Source organism: Myodes glareolus, chromosome 3 (assembly GCF_982192425.1).
Source record: "Myodes glareolus chromosome 3, mMyoGla1.1, whole genome shotgun sequence".
Lineage (NCBI taxonomy): Eukaryota > Metazoa > Chordata > Mammalia > Rodentia > Cricetidae > Myodes > Myodes glareolus.
Window position 1 is genome coordinate 41289461 of NC_142028.1, and position 25439 is coordinate 41314899.

Sequence of the window (25439 nt, forward strand, 5' to 3'; positions counted from 1 at the left end):
AGTTCAGTTCCACAGGAGCTTTCCACAAACAAAACTTCTTACCTAACTAATTAATTATTCATTTTTATTTGAGTCACTGATTTCTAAACTTAGCTGCTCAATGAACTACTGAATGTTATTGTTAATACCTAACAGAGTAACTGATTAGATTAATAATTGTTACAACCTTTTGGGTAGGGCACAATCTTCATCAGCCTCAGGTCTGAGCTTGAGGTCAAGTTTTGCCACTTATTATCCAACTGTTCAAAAGTTCCTTTGCTTGTTTTTGAAATATAAGTTTTCTCACTTGCAAATGAGATATACAAACACAACTCACTACTTGTTGAAGACAAAATAACATGAGACATGTAGCGTATTTGTCACACTGTCAATACTTAGATGATTAAAAGAAGCAGATCTGCCCTAAGGATCAGGGTGCCCAGCCCTTTGTTAGCATCCAAACAAATATACCTACAGTCAGGAAATCTCAGATTCATATGTGGACTATATTTGTCCTGTTTCTAATGATTGACTCTTTCCAATATTCGAGCAAAACGGACACCACATTCAATTAGTCTGCGGCCACTTGTTCCTATTTCAAAATCTATGAATGGAGGTACAAATTCAGCAAATGCTTCACACACAAGAACCCAAACATTCTGTCCCCCATCAATTCATGTGCTCAATCTGAAAAATTAAGACATGTAGATGTGGAAGGAAGGACAAAGTTGAGAACTCAATTTTCCTCTCATATTAAGATGATATTTCATCTAACATGAACTGTAGGGCCCTGTCTTCCCTGTTCCTTGAGACCAAAACACAGGATGCAAGAATTGTTTATGCTAACCAGCTTAGCTTCCCCTGCTCATTCTGGCAGCAGGAGGGAATTAGTTAAAAGCCTTGTTTCTGTCATTGCTATGATAATTTCACCTGCTAAGAAGGTCCTCACAAGCGCCCTAAATCCCCTCCCATCTGTCTGTCAGGGTTCTCAGCTCAATACCCCCTGCATGGAGGCTCAGGCTGCTGGCACCAAGGGGCCAACACCCCTCTTCTCACTTCCAGGTGGGAGGGGGCTCTCATCCTCTTGCCTCCAAGTATATAAGCCTACATGTGCTGAATAAAGATTGACATTCACCCTTTGGGTGAATGATTCAATCTCTGTGTGTGTGTGTCTGTTCAACTCCTAGGATACTGATCCAGAGTCGTGGCCCATACAGGAGGCGCGCCCTGTACCTGGAGAGTGAGGTTTCACAGAAAAGTGCGAGCAGCAATGAACACACTGAATGAGTTGACTAATGTAATAAGTAAATTAGTAAGAATAGCCACCAAGTGTTTTTTAACCAATGTGATTACTCAACCATGAAAGAATTGGTATCTCTATTGAAAACACCTGGGATATGAAATGTTTTAATTCAAAAGAAATTTCATAAACAAAATAAATTTTTAATTTGCATAAATTAAGTTATAACTTTTGCTTATTTCACCCTACCCAGCTTCTGTGACTAATCATGGCAGGATGACTAAAAAATGTCTTTAAAGAAAACATACTTTTCTGAGACGTACCATTCTATAAAGTGTTTCTGCTTTCAGTCTCATAAATTTGGAGTGAGACTGAACAATGTTTTAAATGATATGAATGAAAAATAGAGTTATCAAAGTCCATGTTTGGGTGTGGCACATAATTCTATGGAGGCTCCCTCGGACTATTGTTGGAAAAGAGGTTATCACTAAAGAAAGGTGTAACACAACTGCTGTGAATACAATCTAATAGACAACATAACTTTGCCTTGATTGAAGGGTTTCCCTATTCTCCTTATTATATCATTTATTTTAACTCATCAGCCTTCCTATCTCCCCAAAGGATAATAACCTCACAGTTGTCTGGAATATGAAACATTTCAGTTATCTGAACAAGTCTGGAATCAATCAGATGTGGAACAAAACAGACCCCACTGTTTACTGGGTTTGAGAAGTATAGCACATTTACTGACTTCTTGTGGCTGTCAGTGTCTAACACAATGTCTAGGATACCAGCATATACCAAATAACCAACAGCTTCATTTCATTTTTCCTCCGTGCTTCTTCCAGTAACAACTTCTGAACTATCAACAATTTAGTCAGGTTCAACTCTGATCAGGTAGATCTTCAGAAATGGAATCCTAGTGTTTCTGGTTTTAACAATATCTGTGTCCAAAACTGTAACACCATAGTAAATATTTATCATCATCATAATAACCCTGTGTAGCCTCCCTTCAAATATCCTTGAAAAGATATGAGGCAGCTTTCAGCATGTTTACATTGACAAAGTTCTTAAAGAAAACATTAAGATGGATTAAAAGATTCCCCACTCTCCCAGTTAATAAAACTGCAGAACTCAAACTAAGCTTTTTCTGCTTCTACCAGTACCCCAGGTTTGCGTGACTTCTTGGGTGGCTGTGAGGTCTGAAGTAGATCAATACTACAGTCCTTATAAGAGAGTCTTTAAAGTCTCCTGCCTCAATATTGTCAGAAACATTTATCATGAACTATTGCAGGCCATGATGCAATTATAGCTTACTCTGAAAACTTGCTTTCTTTTGTAATTTCTGCAATAACAGTTATGATATCTCCCTATTATCATGAATTTTATACAATATGCACATATAATCTTATGGTCACATATCTGTAGATGGTGAAATAGATGACTTTTCATTTTGCTATATAGTTTTGGTATATAGAACATATACTGGCAACATGCTTTATAAATATATCTATTATCCCACAAGAACTACAGGCATCTAAAAGCTTGCCTTGCTAACTACACATAATTAGCTCATTTTCACTTCAGAACAAGTTGAACTAAAGGCTTTTTGTGAAAATAAAATTTTACAGCTTACACAAGGTCAGAGAAACAGATGTGCAACCAAGGTTACTAAGAAAAAACATGCTTATTCTTTACTTGTCATTCTACTAACAAAGGATCTATGTCTCAAAGTGTCGTTGGGCACTGTATTCCCCCTGTTTGGTGGAAGTTTTCTTCCTATGGCTTTGGACCCTGGTGTTGTCATGGTAACAGCTCAGCTCCTTATCACTTCAAGGCTCCTATATGAGGAGAATTTTTAGACATACAAGAAGATGCTAGAAGAATCATGGAGAACTTAGAAGCAGGACTGGGTTATTAGAGTAAAAATAGAACAATTAGAACAATAAAGAACATTTAATATTAGCATGAACCTGTCTCTGTGAAGTTATTATAAAAATGCTCTACACTCCCTTAGCTCCTGAGAAGCATTTCACCTTTGGGACCCTAGGTAAGGGCTGGAACAGGTCTCTTAGTCCCTACACAATATAAACCACAATGTTTACTATAATCTTTATTTTAAAGGCTCACCTGCAGACCTATTAGAACAAGACCCATGGAACTTTAAGCCCCAAAATTTTGAATTTTTATTTTTTTTACTTTTTCTTTTTATAATTTATTTTTATTGAGCTCTACATTTTTCTCTGCTCCCCTCCCTGCCTCTCCCCTCCCACCTTCAACCCTTCCCCAAGGTCCCCATGCTCCCAATTTACCCAGGAGATCTTGTCTTTTTCTACTTCCCATGTAGATTAGATCTGTGTAAGTCTCTCTTAGTGTCCCCATTGTTCTCTAAGATCTCTGGGATTGTGGTTTGTAGGCTGTTTCTTTTTGTTTTATGTTTAAAAACCACACATGAGTGAGTACATGTGATAACTGTTTTTCTGTGTCTGGGTTACCTCACTCAAAAAAATGTTTTCTAGCCCCAATAATTTTCCTGAAAATTTCAAGGAGTCATTATTTTTTTCTGCTGTGTGGCACTCCATTGTGTAAATATACCACATTTTTTTTATCCAAAATTCGGTGCATTTTTTAATAAATTGTTCAGGTGATAATTTTGGTAAGTGAAATTTCATTGCCTTTGCCTGCCCCTTTCAGTCATTTTCGTCTGCATTAACCCAATTGCCAAAAACTTGTATGACGTACTGAGCTACATCTCAGACCCTCCATGTAGTTTAAATCACCTCTATGTTAGTGTACTTAAAATATCTTATATAATGTCAACACTAACTAAATATTTGTTGTCTGCTCTGTTTTAGAGAATAGTGTGCAGAAAGCCTGAATATATTCAAAATATATATGTTCTTCTAAATATTATTTTTAAAATCCTGATTGAATCAAAAATGCAAAAATAATAAATATGATGAATTGGGTATATTCTCTTTAATTTGTGCCTTTTAAAGAATTTCTAAGCTTTCTAATTTTATTCAAGAAGCTTACCTTGGGTGCTTTTAGGTTATTGAGAACTTGAGACATGATTTATGATACAAAATATGGTCTATCAGGGTGAATATTTTCCTAGGACAAAAAAAAAAAAAAACAGAGTATATTCTACTACTAGCTGTAGTGTTACATGAATGTTAACTATATTAAAGTTATTGATTGTGTTGTTTATCTCTTCTATAGCCTTAATGCCTCAGAGGTCTATTTGTGGGTGGATATTAAATGTCTAATTAAAATTCTAAATATTCTTTTTTAAAAAAGAACTCTTGGGGAAAGCAAATATTCACTTCACAGGAATTTGCCCCTAGACCTCCAAATCTATTTCTTCTCCACACATAATATACAAGCTCACAACTTCAAAATTTTAACTACTTCTCAAGTTTAAAGTTCAAATACGTATCTATATGCCATCAAAGTGAGATATGACTAAAATTCAAAGTAAAACTCCTTACCAGTTGTGAATTTATGAAACAAGGTAATTTATGCATTTTCAAGGTAAAATGATGGGGAAAGTGCAGTCTAGGTATTCTTACCTTTAAAGCAGGAAATAGGAAGGTAAGATGGGTCATCAAGGTTACAAACCCAATTCAGTTTCATAAAAGACCTTAAGACATGAGGATAATTTTTTCTTGGGTTGACACTCTGTTATTGTAGACTGACGAGGGTGTTCTTCATCTCATTCTCAAACAATCACAGTTCCTAACCCTACTCCTAATGAACCTAAGTGACAAGACTACAGAACAAAACAAACAAGCAAAGATCTCCTCAAATTGGTAAGATATAAAAATCTAGTTTTCTGTCTACTGGAAGAGTTGGCAGAGTAGTATCTAGTATGATCTCTCTCTCTCTCTCTCTCTCTCTCTCTCTCTCTCACACACACACACACACACACACACACACTCACACACACACACACACACACACACACACACACACACATGCACGGTCCAGAAAAAAAAATTGTTAGATATTCATTATGCTGCTCTGGCCATAACATTAGAAAACTATTTAAGGAAACAGTGATTTCATATGAAGGGGAATGAAATCTTGTCTCCACCCTGTCAGTACACTTAGTCGACTAAATTAAGACTTTCAGTTGTGGGTAAAAATGTGTCATGAGGTCTATAGAATATTGCTGTAAACCCTCAAAAGGTAGTTCTGGCTTTCTAAATAGGAAATTTACTGAGGCATATATTTCAGAGTTTGTGCTAAATATATATATATATATATATATATATATATATATATGTATATATATACACACACACACACACACACACACACACACACACACATATATCCTGAGCTTTGCATGGCCCAGACAGAAAGATATGATTTGCTGAGTACCAGAACTTCTTTCTATGAACTACCAAAAGCTAGGAAGGAATCACTAGGGAGCTAAAAATGGTTAAATTTCCATTTCAGACTTTGAACTACAAAGAACAAAGATTTAACTAGAAATAGGAAAGTATATAGAATAATTGACTATTAACTTGTGAAAATATTTAAACAGAGGGGGTAAAACAGAAAAAAATTCTTTACAATTGCATAAGGACCAGCTGACTCTATGAGTTCAAAGAGAAGAAGAAAGAGCCAGGGACTGGCAGGGCTCATTTGGTTTGTTGCACAATCTTGACCTAGAGTCTATTAGAAACCTTGGTTTACAAATTGAAATAACTAGGTTTATCACTTCTTTACCTTCTGGTTGAAAATAGGGAGTCACTGATACTTTGATAGGTAACATGCATCTTACATGGAGGGTATGGCATATGTTTTTAATTGAAATGGACATATATATAGTGGCATTGGTGAAATACCATCATCCATACTCTGGAATGAAAAACAGTTGACCTAGGCCCATCACTGTGCTATCTTCCTCTAGCAAGGATTATAATGCGGGGATGTCATTGAACCATGACGGCATGTAAGATACCTTTAGCCTATCTGTTAGTTTATCTCTTTCCCTAATTATCTACCTGTTCTCTATCTACCTATCAAACAATCAATCAATCAATTTGCCATCTATCATTGCTAATGTGTTATGGAAAAACATGAAAATTAACACACATGAAAAAAATTATAGCAGCAACCTCTAGTTTATTTACCACTTAAATTCTACCCCTCATAATTTACTTACAATATCCATCTATCCATATTTCCATCTTTCCATCAATCCATTTTGATATTGATGAATTTCAAAGATATTTCAGAAATAAATTGGTATCACTAGAACCAATACACCTTCATTTAATTCAATATACTATTTTATTATAGTTTTCCGTTTGATATATAATTTATATATAAGGAAAATGTCAGGTAGCAACTATGTACTGGCAATACAATGGAGAATGCATACATGACTGCTATACTACAACCTACAAAAATATGCAATATAACTCAGCACCTAAGAAAGTATCCACTCCATACTTAGGAGAAAGTTTTAGGGTCTATAATTCCCATATTTCCATTTTCCTGTTTGTAGACAGATACATATAAATAGCCACTTGCTATTCCTGTCAGCCACCTGATGCTCTTGGCATGATGCCTTCACTTTCATATGGACAGTGTTCTCTCGGAATGTTAGCTCAGATGTACCCTACGTCTTTTAAGTTGTCAGGTATTTAACCACAAGAATTAGAAAAGAAACTAAACTTGGTATGTTGTATACATACTGCACATAATCTTTGAGGACAGCCAGATGCAAGGCACAAAGAGTGTGCATGATAGTGCTGTTTTGCTTAGTATAGTTGCTTCTTCATTACAGCCTGTACTTAGACAAGGAACATCTGTTCTCTATTTTTCCCACGCCTTCATATTGCCGACAACTAGCAGGCACTATTTATTTATCATTATTAATTCATTCCCAGTAGTGTGTTATCTGCAGCTTGAATATGCTCAAATTTCTTTAATGTTCAGTGTTCAACAATATTTTCCAATACTCATTGGCAAGAATAGATTTGTTATGGAAATCTTAAAGGCACTTCCTCTATAGCAGTATAATGACCAATTACATCACAACTAAAAATGTGTTTAGGAATAAATAGGTCCAGTTTCCCCTGACTATTCAGCCAATACCAAAAGCAATAAGGAACTTTACTACATTTAATAAATATTTCATATAGAAAATTTGATACAAATTCCCTTTCCTTGAGTTTTACTTCAAAAATTGAACAAGTAAAGTTATTCAGAAGAGTCTTTCATTTTCAGTAAGAAAAGGGAACCTGCTTTCCCTGAAGTAAAATATGCAGAAATTGCCTGAAAGTTTGAAATTTAAGCCCTAACCCATTTCCCATCTAGACACCTGCATTTCACTGGTTTTGATTTCACAAGCAAAATAAATTCCCCCCAAATGCGCCACTCTTTCTCTGAGAAACAGAACCTCTGAATTCTTTAGGACTGGTGATGTCAAATGGTGTTTAAAGGTAGTATTTCAACTTTGCATTCCTAAAGATTGTCCATACATGAATCACTGACTAGACATGACCACATACATTTTTCTGAATAAAAGTCAATGGTCAAAGTCAGGTAGAAATAAACATATAACACTCATCTGAGAAGCGGGAGAACAGACAATCCTGAACCATAAATTTTACCTTGCTTGACAGGCAGGGAGAATGTAAGCTAATGATGTGTGAAAGGTACAAATCCACTCGTAGATGACTATCCATCTTCAAAAACATGACTGAATGGCACCCAAAACAAGCAGGTGCAAACTGTCTAGACACACAGAGCTCCAATGTCCTCCCTGTTGGCTCTCCTTAAGTGATGGGTGAATCTCTAGAGTTAGAATATTATTCATGTCTAGGTTAGAAGGGACTTTATGATTTGGGAAATATGATGTGTGGTTATTATTTTTGACTAATTTGTAATGTAACAGGGTGGATGGGAATTAAAATTAATCACACATCATCAAAATTTGAGTTTATGACTTAAAAACTGCCTGATCCTTCCTGAAATGGTGCCTGTAATCCTTCCAACTAGACAACATCTGCTTATGCAGCATGTGTTTCCTAAGCACCTCTTGCTCTTTATTTATCTCTTTCTGTGATAAAACATATTTTTAGCAGAATAAGATTTGGCTGTGTATGAGATTATGTGTTGGGGTAGACTCTTAAGCCCATATTACTGAAAAGTTCTTGAAATGAGACCTACATCTAAAGAGTCAATTTGCTTTTGCTATCTTTCTTCCTGTACATCTTTAAATTATAACAAATGAGAAATAAACCATTAAATGAGAGAAAGGTGCAGACAGGAGAAATGTTATGGGTGTACAAAGTGAATCTCACATTCAGAAGACTTACGCCCTTTAAAAAAATTTCTTTTATTGTATAAGGATGGAGGGGGAGGGCCTTGAACTTCACACAGGACTGGAGGGGGAGGAGAATTAGGAGTGGGAGAGGGGGAAGGAAAAGGGAAGAGGTGGAAATTTCGAATGGTATTATTTATAAAGCAATAAAAAATCAAAAAAGATTATAATTAATCTTTCCCTTTCCTTCCTCCAAACTTTGTACACACCCCTTCTTGTTCTCTTTCAAATTCACAGCCCCTGTTTTCATTTATCATTCTATATACATGCATGTATATATATATACACATATATTTCTCAATGCATGAGTACAACCTGCTCAGTCTGTATACTGTATGTGTATATATATTTTCAGTGCTGACCACTAATTGATACTGGATAACCAGTTGGTGTGCACATCCCTAGGAAAGAGTCTCTCAGAATTCCTTGCTTGCCTTTTGTTTTTATGTACAGTTGAGGTCTTATGGACTGTTGATAGAGATTTCTGTCCCACCCGGTCCCAAAGCCATTCCATCCCAAAGAAACAGACAGAGGCTTACATTAATTATAAACTGGTTGGCCTATTAGCTCAAACTTCTTATTAACTAATTCTTACATCTTATATTAGACCATTTTTCTTGTCTATGTTAGCCACATGGCTTGGTACCTTTCATCAGCAAGGCATCCTCATCTTGCTTCCACTCTGTCTGGGTGAGAACTGCAGACTGACTCTTTCCTCTTCCCAGAATTCTCTTGTTCTGGTTGCCCACCTCTACTTCCTTCCTGGTTTCCCCGCCTATACTTTCTGCCTGACTGCTGGTCAATCAGCGTTTTATTAAAATACAAGTGACAGGGTACAGACCATTGTCCCGCAGCAATGAACTAGCCTCCTACAACAGCTATTTACTCCTCTTGGCATGCTTATTGTTGTGGTCCCAGTTGAACTCATGGTTAAGTACTCATGTGGATAAGACTTCATGGATGTAGCTTCTGACATTTCTCTTGTTTTAATGAGTTGTGATCGTAATCTTTAAATTGTCACTAATCTCATCTCAGTTTGTATTTTGTGTCTGAGGTCTGATGGAAAAATGGCTCAACTGATAAGTAAATAAGTCACGCATAGTGCAGTGGTGTATTGGGCTACTATATTTGCATATAGTGGTGTTGGTGTCCCACTGAGATTAAATAAAACTAAACTACATGTCATTGAAGGGGATTAAGAATTAAGCCACGGTATGGATATTACTTAATGACATGTTAACAGACAGTGATGTAAATCCCAGAAGACCAGACTTTCTTATCAAAACATGTTCTTTTATTCCGTTATTTTTTAAGGTGTGTGTCTGTATGTGCACTTTTAAACAAACACACACATAGAGGTGAACAAGGAGATCAGAAGGCATAGATTTATAGGTTGAAATGGAATAGCAGATAGTTTTAAGCCATCTGACAAAAGGGTACTCAGAACCAAATGCTGCTCCCTAAAAGAAAAACAAGCATCCTTATCCGTCTCGTCATCTTTCTATCTTGCATAAAATGTCTCTTAAAGGTAGGAAGATGATAATAACATTGTAAGAAAAATGCACAGTAAAGAATTTGTGTGTGTGTGTGTGTGTGTGTGTGTGTGTTTCTTTTTACATTACTCTCTGATATCAGCCAAACACATATGTAAAAATTATATCCTAGAAGAACAGGGAACTAAAGGGCATCACTGAGATTAATGTTCCTTCATTCATTTCTTACTCATTGCAAAGCCTCAAATATTGTTAGGAAAACTTGTCTTCATCAAGTGAAACCAGAATGATGAAGACAGTTTTGTGTTTCTATTATATTCTTTCATTAAGAACAAAATCCATGTGTATCTATGAATTACATAGAATGAATTAAGGATTTGTTTGTGACTGCACTGTTGAATCAAGTTTGCATTGTCAAATGTTATTGTACAGCATAAAGAATAATAAAATCCATGCTTCCAATATAAATTAATTTTTCTTTACTCAAAAAGACATTCAATGATGAGTAACCATGGCAAGATGAAAGAGAAACTACAAAAGAAAAGCAAAGGCTTTAGAATACTTTGTACTTACTTTTTTGAACAGAAAGATATGCACCTCCGGGATCCATATGTTAGCAGTTGGTCCTGAACGAAAAGAAACTCTTTAATTACTATGACAAAATTATACTCCCAGAAATAATTGGAAATCTATTAGAGACACACTAGGTACATATTGATTATAAAGTACATGGTTTAGGAAATAAATGATTTCAGGCAGTCTCTGTTGTTCCAAACTATATTCTCTGCATGCGTGTGATCTGACTTCATTATACCTTGCCATCTTCTAAGCCTTTATTATAAACTATTATTTGGCTTTACATCTTAAGTCAAGAGCTATGGGTTCCTTGTGTTTTAGGAGTAAATATGTTATAATTGATTCTCAAAATCAGATCTTGCTATACCTTTTATGGTCCCATCTACTTTCCAAGAAACACACTTTTCCAAAAATAGTAAAATGGATCGCTTTGATACATTGCTTTCAGGCCACCATTATGCAAGACAACTGGAGATATAGATTTTTAGCAGAATTCTACCAATATCAGCATCATACTGAGAAAGAGAACAGTGTTAGCAAGCCTATCCTGCTGACCCATAGTTTAGATATTGCCAGTCAAATATTCTGTACCCTGACTTGATTTTAAACTGAAATGGTTAGAAAACAAGATAAATTGAAACTATGAACAAAACAGAAAAGGATTAGAATCAAATTTAACAGATGCATGTCTACTTATTTGGGAGGTGATGTTTGGCAGCCTCTAACCAAGTATATGCTAAGCTTTTTTTTTCTGATAAATGAGTGGTAGATATAACAAATGAGTAGTGATAGTCATTAGCAATGAATCAGGACAGTCAAGATGACCACATCTCTCAGTGGAAAGTCATTCTTACCCTCATTCCCATTTCTACTCATTATCCTCAGGTAGATAATTATTACAGTAGAACTAAAGCAAATATATACAAAAGCATGGAATACTTTTTCTGAACAATAGAGACCTGGACAAATAACAAGCACACATATCTTTGAAGAAAATCACCAGGAAGTGGTGGGAGTCTTTTAGATGATAACAACCATACATCAATTCTTATTTCTTTTAAAGTTGAAATTCACAGAAAATATCACCAGGAAGTTATACACATCTAAAGCAAAGATACATGAGTGTCTCCCCTTAACACTAATTTCAAATGTCTAAAGATAAGTTTTTTTGAAAGAAGGGGTAAATTTTTGGACATAAGAAATGACTGAGTGTTGCTTGGAGAAAGAGATTAAAGGCCCATAATAGAAAATGAAAGAATAAGACACAAATGGATGCACGAGGTCTGGGAAATAGAGGTGTGAGAATGCAAACAAAGAGACGTTACAATGTGGGAAGCAGAAAGAAGTCAGGCAGGTACTTGGGATACAGAGTACTGTGAGAAAGAAGTGTGTTTAATTCTACATTTTGTTTTTGAGATTATCACATAATTATGACATTTCTACCTTCCCTTTTTTTCCCTTTCACACTTTAACAAGGAACTTTTCAAAGCAGTTATTATGAAAAGATTGTCTAGGTGATGTCCAGCGCAATTTTTCATTGTTATCACCTCTTGAGGCTGCTTTTCTCCTTTTCAGGTCCATATGAAATCCAATCTGGATTTGAGGAGGTACATTTCTTCTTGAGACAGTTGCCATACTATATTAAACAAAATAAATAAACCAATACAGCCTGGAACAGAGAACAGACGCCAGAACATCTACAGCAGGGAAAAGAGGTCCAGGACATTAAAAGCTATTAACTGGACAACAGAGGAAAATTAACACAATCAAAGAGACCGGTATTGTACTGTCATGGAAGGATAGCAACAGGGCAGTGACTGTGCACTTCTGAAGCAGAATTCTTGGGCATTATTGAAATTTAGAAAGATATTCCAATGCACAAAAAGAGAAGAGGAGAATGCTGGAGATAGTTCAATAAAGTTTGATGTGTTCATTATTTGTCAATAAATCAAGCAATAGTAAATACAAAGACTTGATGTTATGAATCACAATTGTAGTTATTATTTGATATCATTTCTAGATTGTGTCACTATCTCAAGGATGGATCATTTTCTGTATTTGTTGGTTTAAAAGATATAAATGGGAAAATGCATATTAAACTATGAGAACAGTGTCTCATAGTAACTAAACTGATGATTATGTTGCAAAACTATCAATGTTTATATCATTTCAGAATTTGAAGTTGCTATTTTAGAAAACTGAGTATTTCTATCAGCAGTGGGAATCCAAGATACTGGCTCATAACTGAATATTAATATTTTTTAACAAAAACAAGTACACTAAACAGCTGACATGGGGGCTAACTGAGAGGCCATTGACAATGGCACTGTGTCTTGTTTCGTCTGCATGTACTGGCTTTTTGGGATCCTAGTCTGTTTGGATGCTCACCTTCCTAGACCTGGAGGGAGGAGGGAGGAACTTGAACTTCCCACAGAGCAGGAAACCCTGACTGCTCTTAGGACTGGAGAGGGAGGAGGAGAGGGAGTGGGGGGAATGGGGAGGAGGGGAGGATGTGGAAATTTTTATAAATAAATAAATAAGTAAAAAAAAAGCAACAGCTTTAAATTAAGATTGCCTTAGCTCCTTTTCTACTGCTTTGGCAAAACACCTTGAGGAAGGCACTTCTAAAACCAGTGTTTAGTTTGGTACACATAGTTTTAGAGGTTTCATACCTAAAAAACATGGCAGGAGAATGGTGTCAGTCAGCAGACATGGCACTGGAATAGTAACTGAGACCTTATATCTGATCCATAAGCAGTAGGCAGAGAGAGATAACTGAGGATGTCATGTGGTGGTCCTTGAACCATCAAAGCCCCCATGACCTCCTTCAAGTAGGCCACTGTTCCTAATCCATCTCACACAGTTTACCAACTGGGGACCAAGCATTCATAGATGAATCTTTTGGAGCTAATTTCATTTAAGTCTCAAAAAATTGTCAAGGAAGCTATAAAACAAAAGAATTGTTTCTTTCAAAATAAATTTGAATTCTTACTAAAATATTAACAGAACTGAATTTGGACAGTTAATTTTCATTACCAATCAGATGACAAAATGATTAAATTGATTATATTTCTCACTATATTTATCTGCAACTACATCATACCCAAACTGTCACATTGAAAAAAAATGGTCCTAAAGATATAAAGTTTGAGTTTCATATTGTGTATTATATGTAATATTAACAGCACAAGGATTTCAGAAGCAATATAAGATCTAAAATTCATATTCAGCATAAACTGATTTTAGTTTCAAAGAGAGTTTTCGACACTAAAATGAAATTTACCATTGTGAGCACATAAACTAAAACTCCAAATGTAGAGAGAACACAAATGGTTAGAGGTGGTAAGTATATTTTGGTCATATTTGGTATACGTTTTGGACTTCCTTTAATAAATGTTACCAAGTTTTACAAAATATAGATTAACTTTACTATGTATAAAATGAGATAGAGAACCAGAAAATAAATATAAAATCTTGTAGTTATTGATATAACAAAATACAGTTGGTATATTATTGTTATTGGTCATTCACATCCACAAGTTTAGGATATATCATGTATGGAACATTAAATATGTTCTTAAACCCATTGACATTTGTTCCAATTGAGAACTATGGCCAATGTCTTCTTCACTGAGATATAACTAATTTCTGTGGACACAGGTAAACTTATGAGTCTATGTTTAATTAGGAAGCCTGATAGCTTATTCCTTCCTTTTAAGTGTCTGGGAAATCAATTTGAGTCACCTGAAACATTCTAGTCAGTTTAGCTTCCCTATTATCACAGACTCAGGAACTTTACAGGTGTTACTTTACTCCACTAAGTTTTGGACAATCTACAATGTAGAGAAAAGTTTAGTGACCCCATACTTGATGAATGTGAAAAGAACATGTACAAAATCTTAATTAATTTTTTTTCTGAAAACATAGTTATTTGTAATGAAAAACCATAGGTGTCCACAATTTAAAACATTATCTTAGTTATTTTTTCTGTTGCCATGATAAAACATCATGCGTAAGTCACCTTACAAAGCAAAGCCTTTATTGAGATTACGTAGGGTGAGTCCTCATCATCCTGGGGAGTGTGGTAACAAATAGGAAATCATGGTACTGAAGCAGAAGCTAAGAGCTTTTATCTTGATTCTAAATGCATGAGGCAACAAGAGAACTAACTGGATCTAGCAGGAGTCAACTCTCATCCTTCATGATGTATCTCTTTCAACAAGGCCACACCTCCTGATCTTCTCAAATAGTTCCACTAACCTGGTGGGAGAGACCAAGTGTTAAAAAGTATGAGTCTATGGTGGTGATCCTCATTCCAACTACCACAGGCATGTAGAAATCACTAAGGGGATCTGTGGTGACATTTTGTTTGTGCTTTAACAAATAAAGCTTGCCTGAAGATTAGAGGGCAGAGCTAGCTACAGTAGTTAGCCATAGATGTCAGGCAGTGGTGGCACACACTTTAGGGAGACAGAGGCAGGTGGATCTCTGTGAGTTCAAGGACACCCTGGGATACATGAAACAGAATCACTCCAAAAGAGAAACAGAGTGAAGTGGTAGTGGCTCACACCTTTAGTTCCAGCACTAAGGAGGTAAAGACAGAAAGTGATATGGCTGGATGAAGAGAGGAATATAAGGCAGGAAGAGACAGGAAATCAGGATTCAGTCTGAGGTTTCATAGAGACAGCATTTAGTATGAGGACTTGTAGAGACAGGATATCTCATGTAGTTTGAGGATTTCACAGAGGTAAGAACTAGCAGCTGGCTGCTCTAGTTTCAGCTTTCAACTCCTGATATGATTCTGGGTTTTATTACTAAGACCAATTAGAATACGCACTATGGGGACTCTTCTCAATCAGTATGTTTGAGGCTTCATCATTCAGCAAACATGCATGGGATTATTTCATTCTTACTTTAAAAAAGGATTACTGATGCAGCACAGAATGCCTTCCCTAAGGGAAGTTTATTAATTACAGTGCAATTTTATAAATTAAATATAGTGGAAAATTGAATTATTTTCCTGTTCCTTTTAGTGGGATTTTATGTTTTCATTGTTAAAAAAAATCAAAGAGAGATATGGTTGATTAAAATCCATTCTGAAAGAATCAGTAAAGTACTGTGCAACCATGACTTTTTTATAAAGCCTGATACAATTTATTTGGGGAAAATAAATAGTGTGGAAATATAGAGCTAATTTCTTTTTTGAACATGGATATTTAAAATTGCCAACATCCAGGATACCTACATGCCATGGAGCTAAGCATGTAATTTCTTCATCTATTTCTAACAAGAAGAATTTTATGTTTCATTTGTAAGAATAATTCACTTGGGGCAGAGGAAATAGCTTAGAGTTTAAAAGTACTGATTGACATGCTGAAGATCCAGATTTAGTTCCCAGCAACCATGTGGTAGCTCACAATGATCCCTTATTCCAGTGCCAGGGGATCCAATCCAACACCTCTTTTATGGCTTCAGACCACTCCAGACACATTAAACATGCATAAATGAAGGCAAAATACATATTAAAAATCTTTTAAAAAAACTTAAAAAGAATAAATATTTTGGGTACCAAACACAAAGTTAATAACAAGAAGAGTTACTGTAAAAAGCTGACTGAAAATTTAAATATGGACACTTTTTTGAGGACCCTTTACCTTAAAACTAGAATATCTACAAGACATGCACCTTCTAGTTCCTTTTGTTTTATTGGATGTAGGCATCCAGTCAAATTCAGCTGCACTTGAAGCATCTACCAAGACAACTGGCTTTGTTCTCCTACCCAATATCTCAAAATAATAAAATATAAGAACCAAAAGCAATGGATATTCTACATCTCCATGGTTTTTATATATTCTAAAACTTTTATAGAAGTATTTATTTACAAAAATAGTTTAATTATTTTCAATGTAACCTGTGAAATCTATATACGTTAAAGATTGCTGATGATAACATTAAAAGCACAGAATCTAAAAAGGTTTCTGAATGAATAACACATATGGTTGGCATTTAAGCACAATATATACTATTCAGAGTATTGAAACTAAAGTAAACATATAAACTTATATATCTCTTTTAATGACCAAAATATAAACCAGGAACATCAAATGTTGGAAGAAAATGAAATAACAGTAACTCAGATTCATTTCTAGCAGGAACAAGAACTGATACTGACATTTTGGAATTTCTAAGCTTAAACATACTCTTCCTATATGAAACAGAAATCATACACCTGAACATTTGCCTGAAATAATTTAATTCAAAAAAGTTCACACCATATGAGTATATAGTGACTTCATTCACAATCTGTGAAATCTGGGAATCCATAAAGATGTGCTTTGAATAGGTAAAATTCAGTATATCTGGGCAATAGCCTATTTACCAAGTGTCAAAATAAAATGAATTATTTAGTTACAAAGTGATATTTTACAACATTCAGTGACAAAAATCCTGATATGAGAAGCTTTCGTAAGTATGATTTCAACTACTAAGTAGTCTGGAAAAGACAATACTACTATGATTCTAGGGATATATCTGTGGTTGCCAGAGCACCGAGGATGAAAATTTGGAATGCAGAAGCATTTTAAGGCACATAAACTAGTCTCTTGTAATTCTTTACATGGATATATTCATCAAACACTCAATCAAATCTACCCCAAAGAGTGAGTTCTAACATAAGCTATGAGTTTCAAGTGGTGTTCAAGTGTCATTGAAGGGTTCTGACCTATAACAGCTCTATGCTTTTTTTGAAGGATATTTAACAGTGAAAGTGGTTGTACATATGACAATGTAGAAATATGAGAAGTGGAAACTAATTTTTAAAAGCATTTTGAAAAAACTCTATCTACTAAATTCTCAATTAAAATTTCAGGAGTATTTCAGCTTTGAATTTTTGTCCTTGTCCATTATTTTAAATACACAATGCTGTAAGGTAGATTGCGCACAATCAGCTTGCAGCCCTTCAGTGTTCTGGTATTACCCACATGTAGTTCATGCCTTGAAAGATTTTTTTTGCTATCTTATTCCTTTTTACTACACTGGTTTATACTTCTAAAATAACTATTCTTCTATCATCTAAAAGTACATTTGTTTGGGATGATATTTTTTTATCTCTATTCTCAGACAACATTTGATCTTCAGTGTTATCTGCATTTTCCACTAGTGACTTTATCTTAATAATAAAAAAGATTTTAAAATTCTTTGCAGTCTCAAAACTGATGCTTAAATCTTTATTTTGAGATTGTTGATTGATTTGTCTGTTTGACAATCCTTACCATAAATTTCCTTCCTGTGAGTCAATAGAGATAAATACAAATCTGAACATAAGATGTATAGTTTATAAACTATATATCGACCATTATTTCCAGATGATATAGTAAAATTAGATATGAGAAACAACAGAAGCCAACCAAATCATACAAAAATTATCATTTCTTTCACATCTATAACCATATTATAAATATATATCATACAAAAGTAGAAAGAGGACTGTGTTGGGGAGAGATAGGTTCAGATGAAGAAGAAAGTATGGTGTGGTGGGATACAAATGTGACACATATTCTTTCATATGTGTACACACTAACACAGATACAACATGAAAGGAAGAAAACTATTAGCAGTAGGAAAGGAACCAGCAGAGGAGGTCAAAAGTGAGAGACAGAGAACAAGTGTAAGTATAGTGATAAATATGTATGAAAATTTCATACTGAAACCTATTACTATATATACTATATTATACTATATATAAAATAACTAATTATAGCAGGCCAGTCACTAAACCATGAGCATATTTACATATAAATCCATCACAACTACTGATTGTTTCCAATTTTTAAAATAAAAAAATAAGCATGTAAATTTTTAGATGTCTCTCACTTTGCATTTATTAATTGATTAATGTCACAGATTAAAGACATATAACACAGCCCTTTAAATTGTTCATCATGGTGTCCAAGAGACCCCCACAACAATGCAGGTTATTGCCATTGAACTTGGTTGCTTTCCAGAACTTGAAGGTAAGACCACATTGCTGAAAACACCATACTTGAGTTCCAGGCAATTGACAAAACAAGTTAGAACTGACTTGGAATCTTTTTCCTTGAGGGCTAGCTCTCACAGTATTCTATGGTGCTATGTATGCTTTTAAGGGAGCAAAGTTATTTACAGTCCCACCCATGTGTAAATCTTGTGAACTACATGAAATACAATCCAAAAATATTTGCCAAATATAGACAATAATATCTAGCAGGTACAGTTGTCTTTTTGGACTTAAGTTTTACCCAGTATAAAGGAAATAGTGTCTGGTTCTTATAACCCAGCCAACTCCTTCCCCCACCTTTGGAGAGGTTGTAGGCCCAGGAGGAGGGCCTACTGCCACCTCTTTCCTTAACTGCTAGAATATTCAACCTCCTTCTAAGTAGCCATCCTTATGGCCACAGAGTCGATATAAATACTGCTCTCACCTTCATCAAGAAGATTTTTTTGGGGAATAGGTGGAGGATATTATTTCTGTATCAAAAGTGGTAAAAGTACATAAAGTTAGTGACTGTGGTGTGCATATCTTTAAATTGGACATCTATAACAAAAAATATTATACTCAAAACTCAGAAACTGTCATGGAAGAGGATTTGAAATGATCTTAACAATCAGAGGACCTGGAAGACTTCTGTGAAATACTTTCTTCAGAGCCTGACAGGGGTTACACCCATGAATTCTCAGCAATATCCATACTTAAATAAAAATTGCACCAGACTATTACCATTCACATTATGGCATAGAAAGGAGACAGGATCACAAGGTTCATAAGCTAGCTGAGGGATTTCAGGCTGTTGAGAGAAATGAATCATTTTTCTTTAGGGACCAGTTTTCCCATGCTCTTAGCTATACACCCACGAACTGTGTGTGTGTGTGTGTGTGTGTGTGTGTGTGTGTGTGTGTGTGTGTAGCATGACCTTGGCTCAATAGAATATATATTATTCTTATATAATTATATGCTTTCATATTAATTATAGAGAAAGACTTGTATTTGAGATGGCCATATGGGAAACACAGGGAGAGTGAGAGGTAGGAAAGAAGTAGCTATGATAAGAACATAGTGTACCCAGGTATAAAATCCTTTCTTTTAAAAAGGAATATGGATGATGAATGTTCATTTCAAAAGAGGAATCAATAAAGAAATGAGATATTGTGTTGGTTTGAATAAAAATAGCCCTCATAGGATCACATATTTGAATGCATAGTAATTAGGGAGTGACACTATTAGAGATGTGTCCTTGTTGAAACAACTGTGGCCTTGTTAGAGAAAACTTTTCACTGGGAATGGGTTTTCATGGGACCAAGCCAGTACAGTAGCTCTCTTTCTGTTGCCTGTAGATCTGGATGTAGAACTTTCAAGTTAGATCTTCTACACCATGTATGTTTGAATGCTGCCATGTTTCCTGCTACACTGGTAATGGAATAAACCCTGAAACTGTAAGCAAGTCCCAATGAAGTGCTTTCTTTATTAGGGTTGCATTGGTCATAGTGTCTATTCACATCAATAGAACCTTGACTAAGACATGTACATATACACAACATAAGTTGATTCAGCTCTGAAGGATAATGAAATTTGCAAATAAATGAATGGAATTGAAAAAATTATAGTGAGTGATGTAACTTAGGTCAAGACGGACAAATGTCTTATGTTGTTTCTCATATGTAGATCATGGCTTCAAACTTTTAATTCTGTTTAACTTAGAGAACCCATGCAAGACAAGAAACTAGGAAGGAGACATGGAGGGGGTCACTTAATGGAGGGGGATAATAGAAGAATATGGGCAAAATAGAATAGCTTAATACTGAATGTTTTATTATGTCATACTGCCACAGCTATTCATAAGGGAAGAATTGAATCCCACATATTTATTACAATTGTAATTTTTATTCAAATTCTTTTCTACTATATTATTATTCTTTGCATTTTAAATGATACATGCATTTATGTCAATGTTATTATTTTGATAGCAAGTCTTATTTAATTTTGTATTCTTCATGAGAAAATACATGAATATGTTCACCATTCAAAACACGTACACACACAGTAAGTAGATGGAAAAATGACATAAATTGGTGTTAGGCATTCTTATAGGCAAAATAGCTGTATATATAAAATAAACATAAGTGTATCCTTAAAATTATATAAATTGTTTCATTTCTCAAAAATAATCTTGTTAAAGTCAGTTCTATTATATAATCATTTAGAAAAAGAATAATAAACTACTCAGGACTTAATTAAATATAAGTGCCATGTTAAAGAATGTTGTCATATGTAAAGGAGGCTAAAACCAGAAATCTGGATATATCAAAATAAGACTTATCATATTGCTCAATTATCGGCTTCATTCACTGGTGCAAATTTCATTCAGTGCTTTATAGATTGTGTGCTACAAGGAAAAACAAGTGAATGTAAACCTTAAAAATTTGCCCTTCATAACTGCCAGTAAAAAGGAAACTATGCCTGGCAGTTATTGTCCATGTCTTTAATCCTAGCATTTGGGAGGCAGAGGCAGCTGGAGTTTGAGGTCAGCCTGGTCTACATAGTGGGATATAGAACATCTGTCTACACAGTGAAATCATGCCTATTCCTAAATAAAAACAAAACACAAAAAAAATGTAGTCAGCAAATTTACAGTTCCTACCAAGCACTTAATAAGAAAGCAAATATCTCAAATATCTCTGTGTGTGTGTGTGTGTCTGTGTGTCTGTGTGATATATAAGTATCAATGTATGTATAATTTATGCTTAAAGTTTCAAGTATCATAATAAAGATAGGTAAAGAACTCTGAAAACTACATGCCATATATGGCAAAGGTAGACTGAAATTCCAATTCTTTGTTTCCTTTGGGTTTCTTGGTTTGTTACTGTGAGATTTTAACTTAGTGATAGGTTCTATCTTGATTTGTTTTCTTTTGATGTAATAAATGTTATGATTAATATAGGGAAGAAAGGTTTTATTTGGATGTCACTTTTACATCATAATCCATTCTTGCAGGAAGTTAAGGCAGAAACTCAAGCAAAAACGTGAAGCAAACAATGACGTAGAGAGCATGAATGAGCATGACTTAATTGGCTTTATCTTTACGTAGACTTTCAGTTACTATCTCTTAATGCAGCAGAGATGGTACCCAACAACCCCAAGGCATAGCTCTTCACAAGTCAATCATTACTCAAGGAAATGATCTAAAAAGTTGTCTATAGGTCAATCTGATGCAGGTATTTTCTCTATTGAGGTTCCCTCTTCCAAGATAACCCTACTGTGAAAAAAAAAATAACAAACAGAGTTTCCAAAATTGCTGGAAGCTTGAAGCATCTTTGAAATTATTATAGTGTGTGATTGGAATAAAATTATTTTCGCTTCTTTGCTATAGTAATTATTGTGGGAAATGAAATAAATTAAGAGTATTTATTTATTTTGATCAACCATGGCTATTAAAATCTTCCCCAAACATCCCCATCACAACTGGGAATAAAGTCTTGAAATATCAAGCCTATGAAAGATAAACTCTTAAACCACTATAGAGAGCATATCCTCCACGATTTCAAGACCTCCATGTATTCCTCAGTTTTCTTGGCAATGATAATATATCCTAATAAAGGAAACTTACAGGGGAGTTTTACTTTGACCTACAGTTTCTGAAGGATATATTCTATTATGGCATGAAAATCATGGTAACAAACAGTAGAAGTCATGATGGAAGAAGTAGAATGTTAGTGGTCATGTTGCATTTCAAATCAGAAAGCAGAGAATGAACAGAAATCAGGACTGACTCTCAAGGCTGCCAACTCTGACTCACTTTCTCTAGTAAAGTTCCAACTTGAAAGATGGAATAACTTCCAAAACAACACTTCTGGCTGGGGATTAAGTATTGAAACCCATGATTTTATGGAAGATATCTCAGATTAAACTGTACTACTCTCAATAGGTTCATTTTTTGAAAAAAATAATAACACTACAAAATAGGACCATGTGTTAGGGGCCAACCTTCACTCACAGGTCTTGAAGGACATTCTGAAGATCCAAACTATAAGAGAAACCATCTCATAACCAAAAATCAGATAAGAACAGCCCCAATCTTGTCTGTATACGGATTGTTCTAGTTACAACAAATTGAAGAGCTCTCTCATATAAGAGCACATGTGAGATTCCAACTGCACACTCACTACATTTTAGAGTGTTCACCTCCCTCCCTGTTTAATCCTCTGGGATGAACCTCATGCCTTCCATATGCTGATAGATATATCATTAAAACAATAATATTTCAAATAGAAGATATTCAACAATACTCATTCTTATCTGTGTGATCATTCAAAACTCTAAATAAAGCGAGCATCGGCACTCCACTTTGGCATACAATACCATTCCTGTGAGATATGGAGATAGAGGTTATGTGCTGTGTTTTGTTTTCCTTTGGAAATATGGATCACTCTTTCTGCATACTTTGGTAGACAAGTCCTTGCAGTCTTGGAGGTACAGTGTGAGATTTGAAAACATTAACTATTTTGACAAAATTTCCTACATTCTAGTCTCATGAAGATATTCTATATAATGTAGGAACTAAATTTTTAACGGAGTAGGCGTAAGTATTTATTTCCTTAACTTGTCAATCTGAATCTCTCATGTATGACTATAGGAGGAGGGCCCACTTATTAATCCCTGCCACCTAGACCCAAAATAATCACACAGAAACTGTATTCATAAATCATTGCTTGGTCCATTAGCTCTAGCTTCTTATTGGCTAACTCTTACATCTTAATTTGACCCATCTCCATTAATCTGTGCATCACTGTTGTGATCCTGCTGCCCTCACTCCCGCAGACTGACTGCAGAACTTCCTTGTGGTCTGTAATTGACAAGGATGTTTGTGTTCTTTCTGGCCGGCGGGTGTCCAAAGAAGGAGTAGAGGTATAAAAGGTTGCTGGGCAAAATAAAGTTCCTGTTCTTCCACCTGAAAAGAAGCCTCCGTGTCTCAATCCCGGCACCCCCGCCAGTCTTGGCATCGAGGCTGTGCTGGCTGCAGCACATCACCACAAGGTTGTGGCCTACCAGCAAAGTTTCAGCACATCTATCTTCAGCGGCGGCCTCATGAGGTCTCCTGACTATGCCCTTCTTCCTCCTAGCATACAGCCTAGCTCTCCCTGCTTACCTATATGTTCTGCTTTGCTATAAGTCCAAAGCAGTTCCTTTATTCATTAATGGTAATCATAGCACACAGAGGGGACTTCCACATCATATGACCATTAAATTCTTTACATCTCTGATATAAGTTTTAAGTCTTAGCAACCATTAAACCACACAAAAAAATTTCGTCAAAATAGTTCACATTCCTGGGTATAAATGTACAAACCTTCACTCAGAAGCTATGACAGGATGAAAAGTTGGACTTGAGCTACAGAGGGAAAGCTTGTCTGAACACATAGCAAAACAAAACAAAATAGAAAGTCAAATTTGATGTATTTTTGCATGTGTGTAGCTTGGTTTTTCCTTATCCTTTGGCCTAGTGTCTATTAATATTCCAGGCATACAGAATAAAAGAAATATTTTGCAATATTGAGCTCTATGGAGAAGTAAACTATGGTATATTTTTTGTTTGTTTGAGACAGGGTTTCTCTATGTTAGCCTTGTATTGTAACTTGCTATGTAGACCCGGATGGCCTTGTACTGAAAGATTTGCCTGCCTCAGACTCCTAAGCACTCAAATTAAAGGTGTGCACCAACCACACCTTAGCATACCTTTTTGAATTTTAGTTCTTCCTCTCTACTTCTTTTACTCCTCTATCCTTCCTCCTTTCTATATTACCTTGATGCTCTAGCCAGATTTGTTAAGAATTCATGATCCTACTGCTTTCTGACTGCTGGTATTACTGGTATATACTGTACTTCTTGTCAAAAGACTGTGTTCAATTCCATGCTTCATAATTACAAAAACTAGTATGTCACTCAAGAGAGCTGTTGAAGACATGCTTTCTTCCCCAACAAGAGACAGAACATGACAATGAGAAAATAATGGACCATAGGTTGAGAAATGTACTTTAAATTTTTGTGATGTTCTCATGTACAATGTTTTTAGAAGTTCTGGGCTTATTTGCATTTTTTTCTGTCTTGATTGTGGCATAATAGAGAAAGTATGCATTTAAGTTAGTGACTTCCACACGTTCTGTGTCACCATTGTCCCAGCATCTTGATGGGAAGACAGATTGTAGCGGACCAATTTTGTGGCTGAGTTGGTATCCAGGTTTCAAGATGTGCTGGGACAATGGTGACACAGAATTTGTGTAAGTTTCTAAGCAATGTCTGATTTAACTTGAGGTTAATTCCACAAGAAAGAGCCCATGCCTGATACTACTTGGTTGGTTAGGAATTGGAAATAGCAGAGACATTAGGTAGAACCAAACATGACCAGCAAAAAAGAATAAAAGAACCAATGGAGAGCAACCCTTTGGAAGCAGATGGGAGAGACTGCATCTGACCCACAGTCAGACACACTATGTATAGAGAGAATCTAAATTGGAGGTCTCCATTAGGTCCTCACCTCAGAGATTGGGTATCCCTGCAGATACCCAATAGGACATTTGGGTATAGATACTTTGAATAGATACTTTCAATAGGACATGAAAGATTCTCCACTGAATTAACTATGCAGGTCTCATATGGGCTCACAGAGACTGAACTGGTAAGCGTGAAGCCCACGCAGATTTGCACCAGAAACTCTGTGTAAGTGTTATGGGCCTTAGGTTGGTGTATTTGTGGTACTTCTAACAATGGGAATAAGGT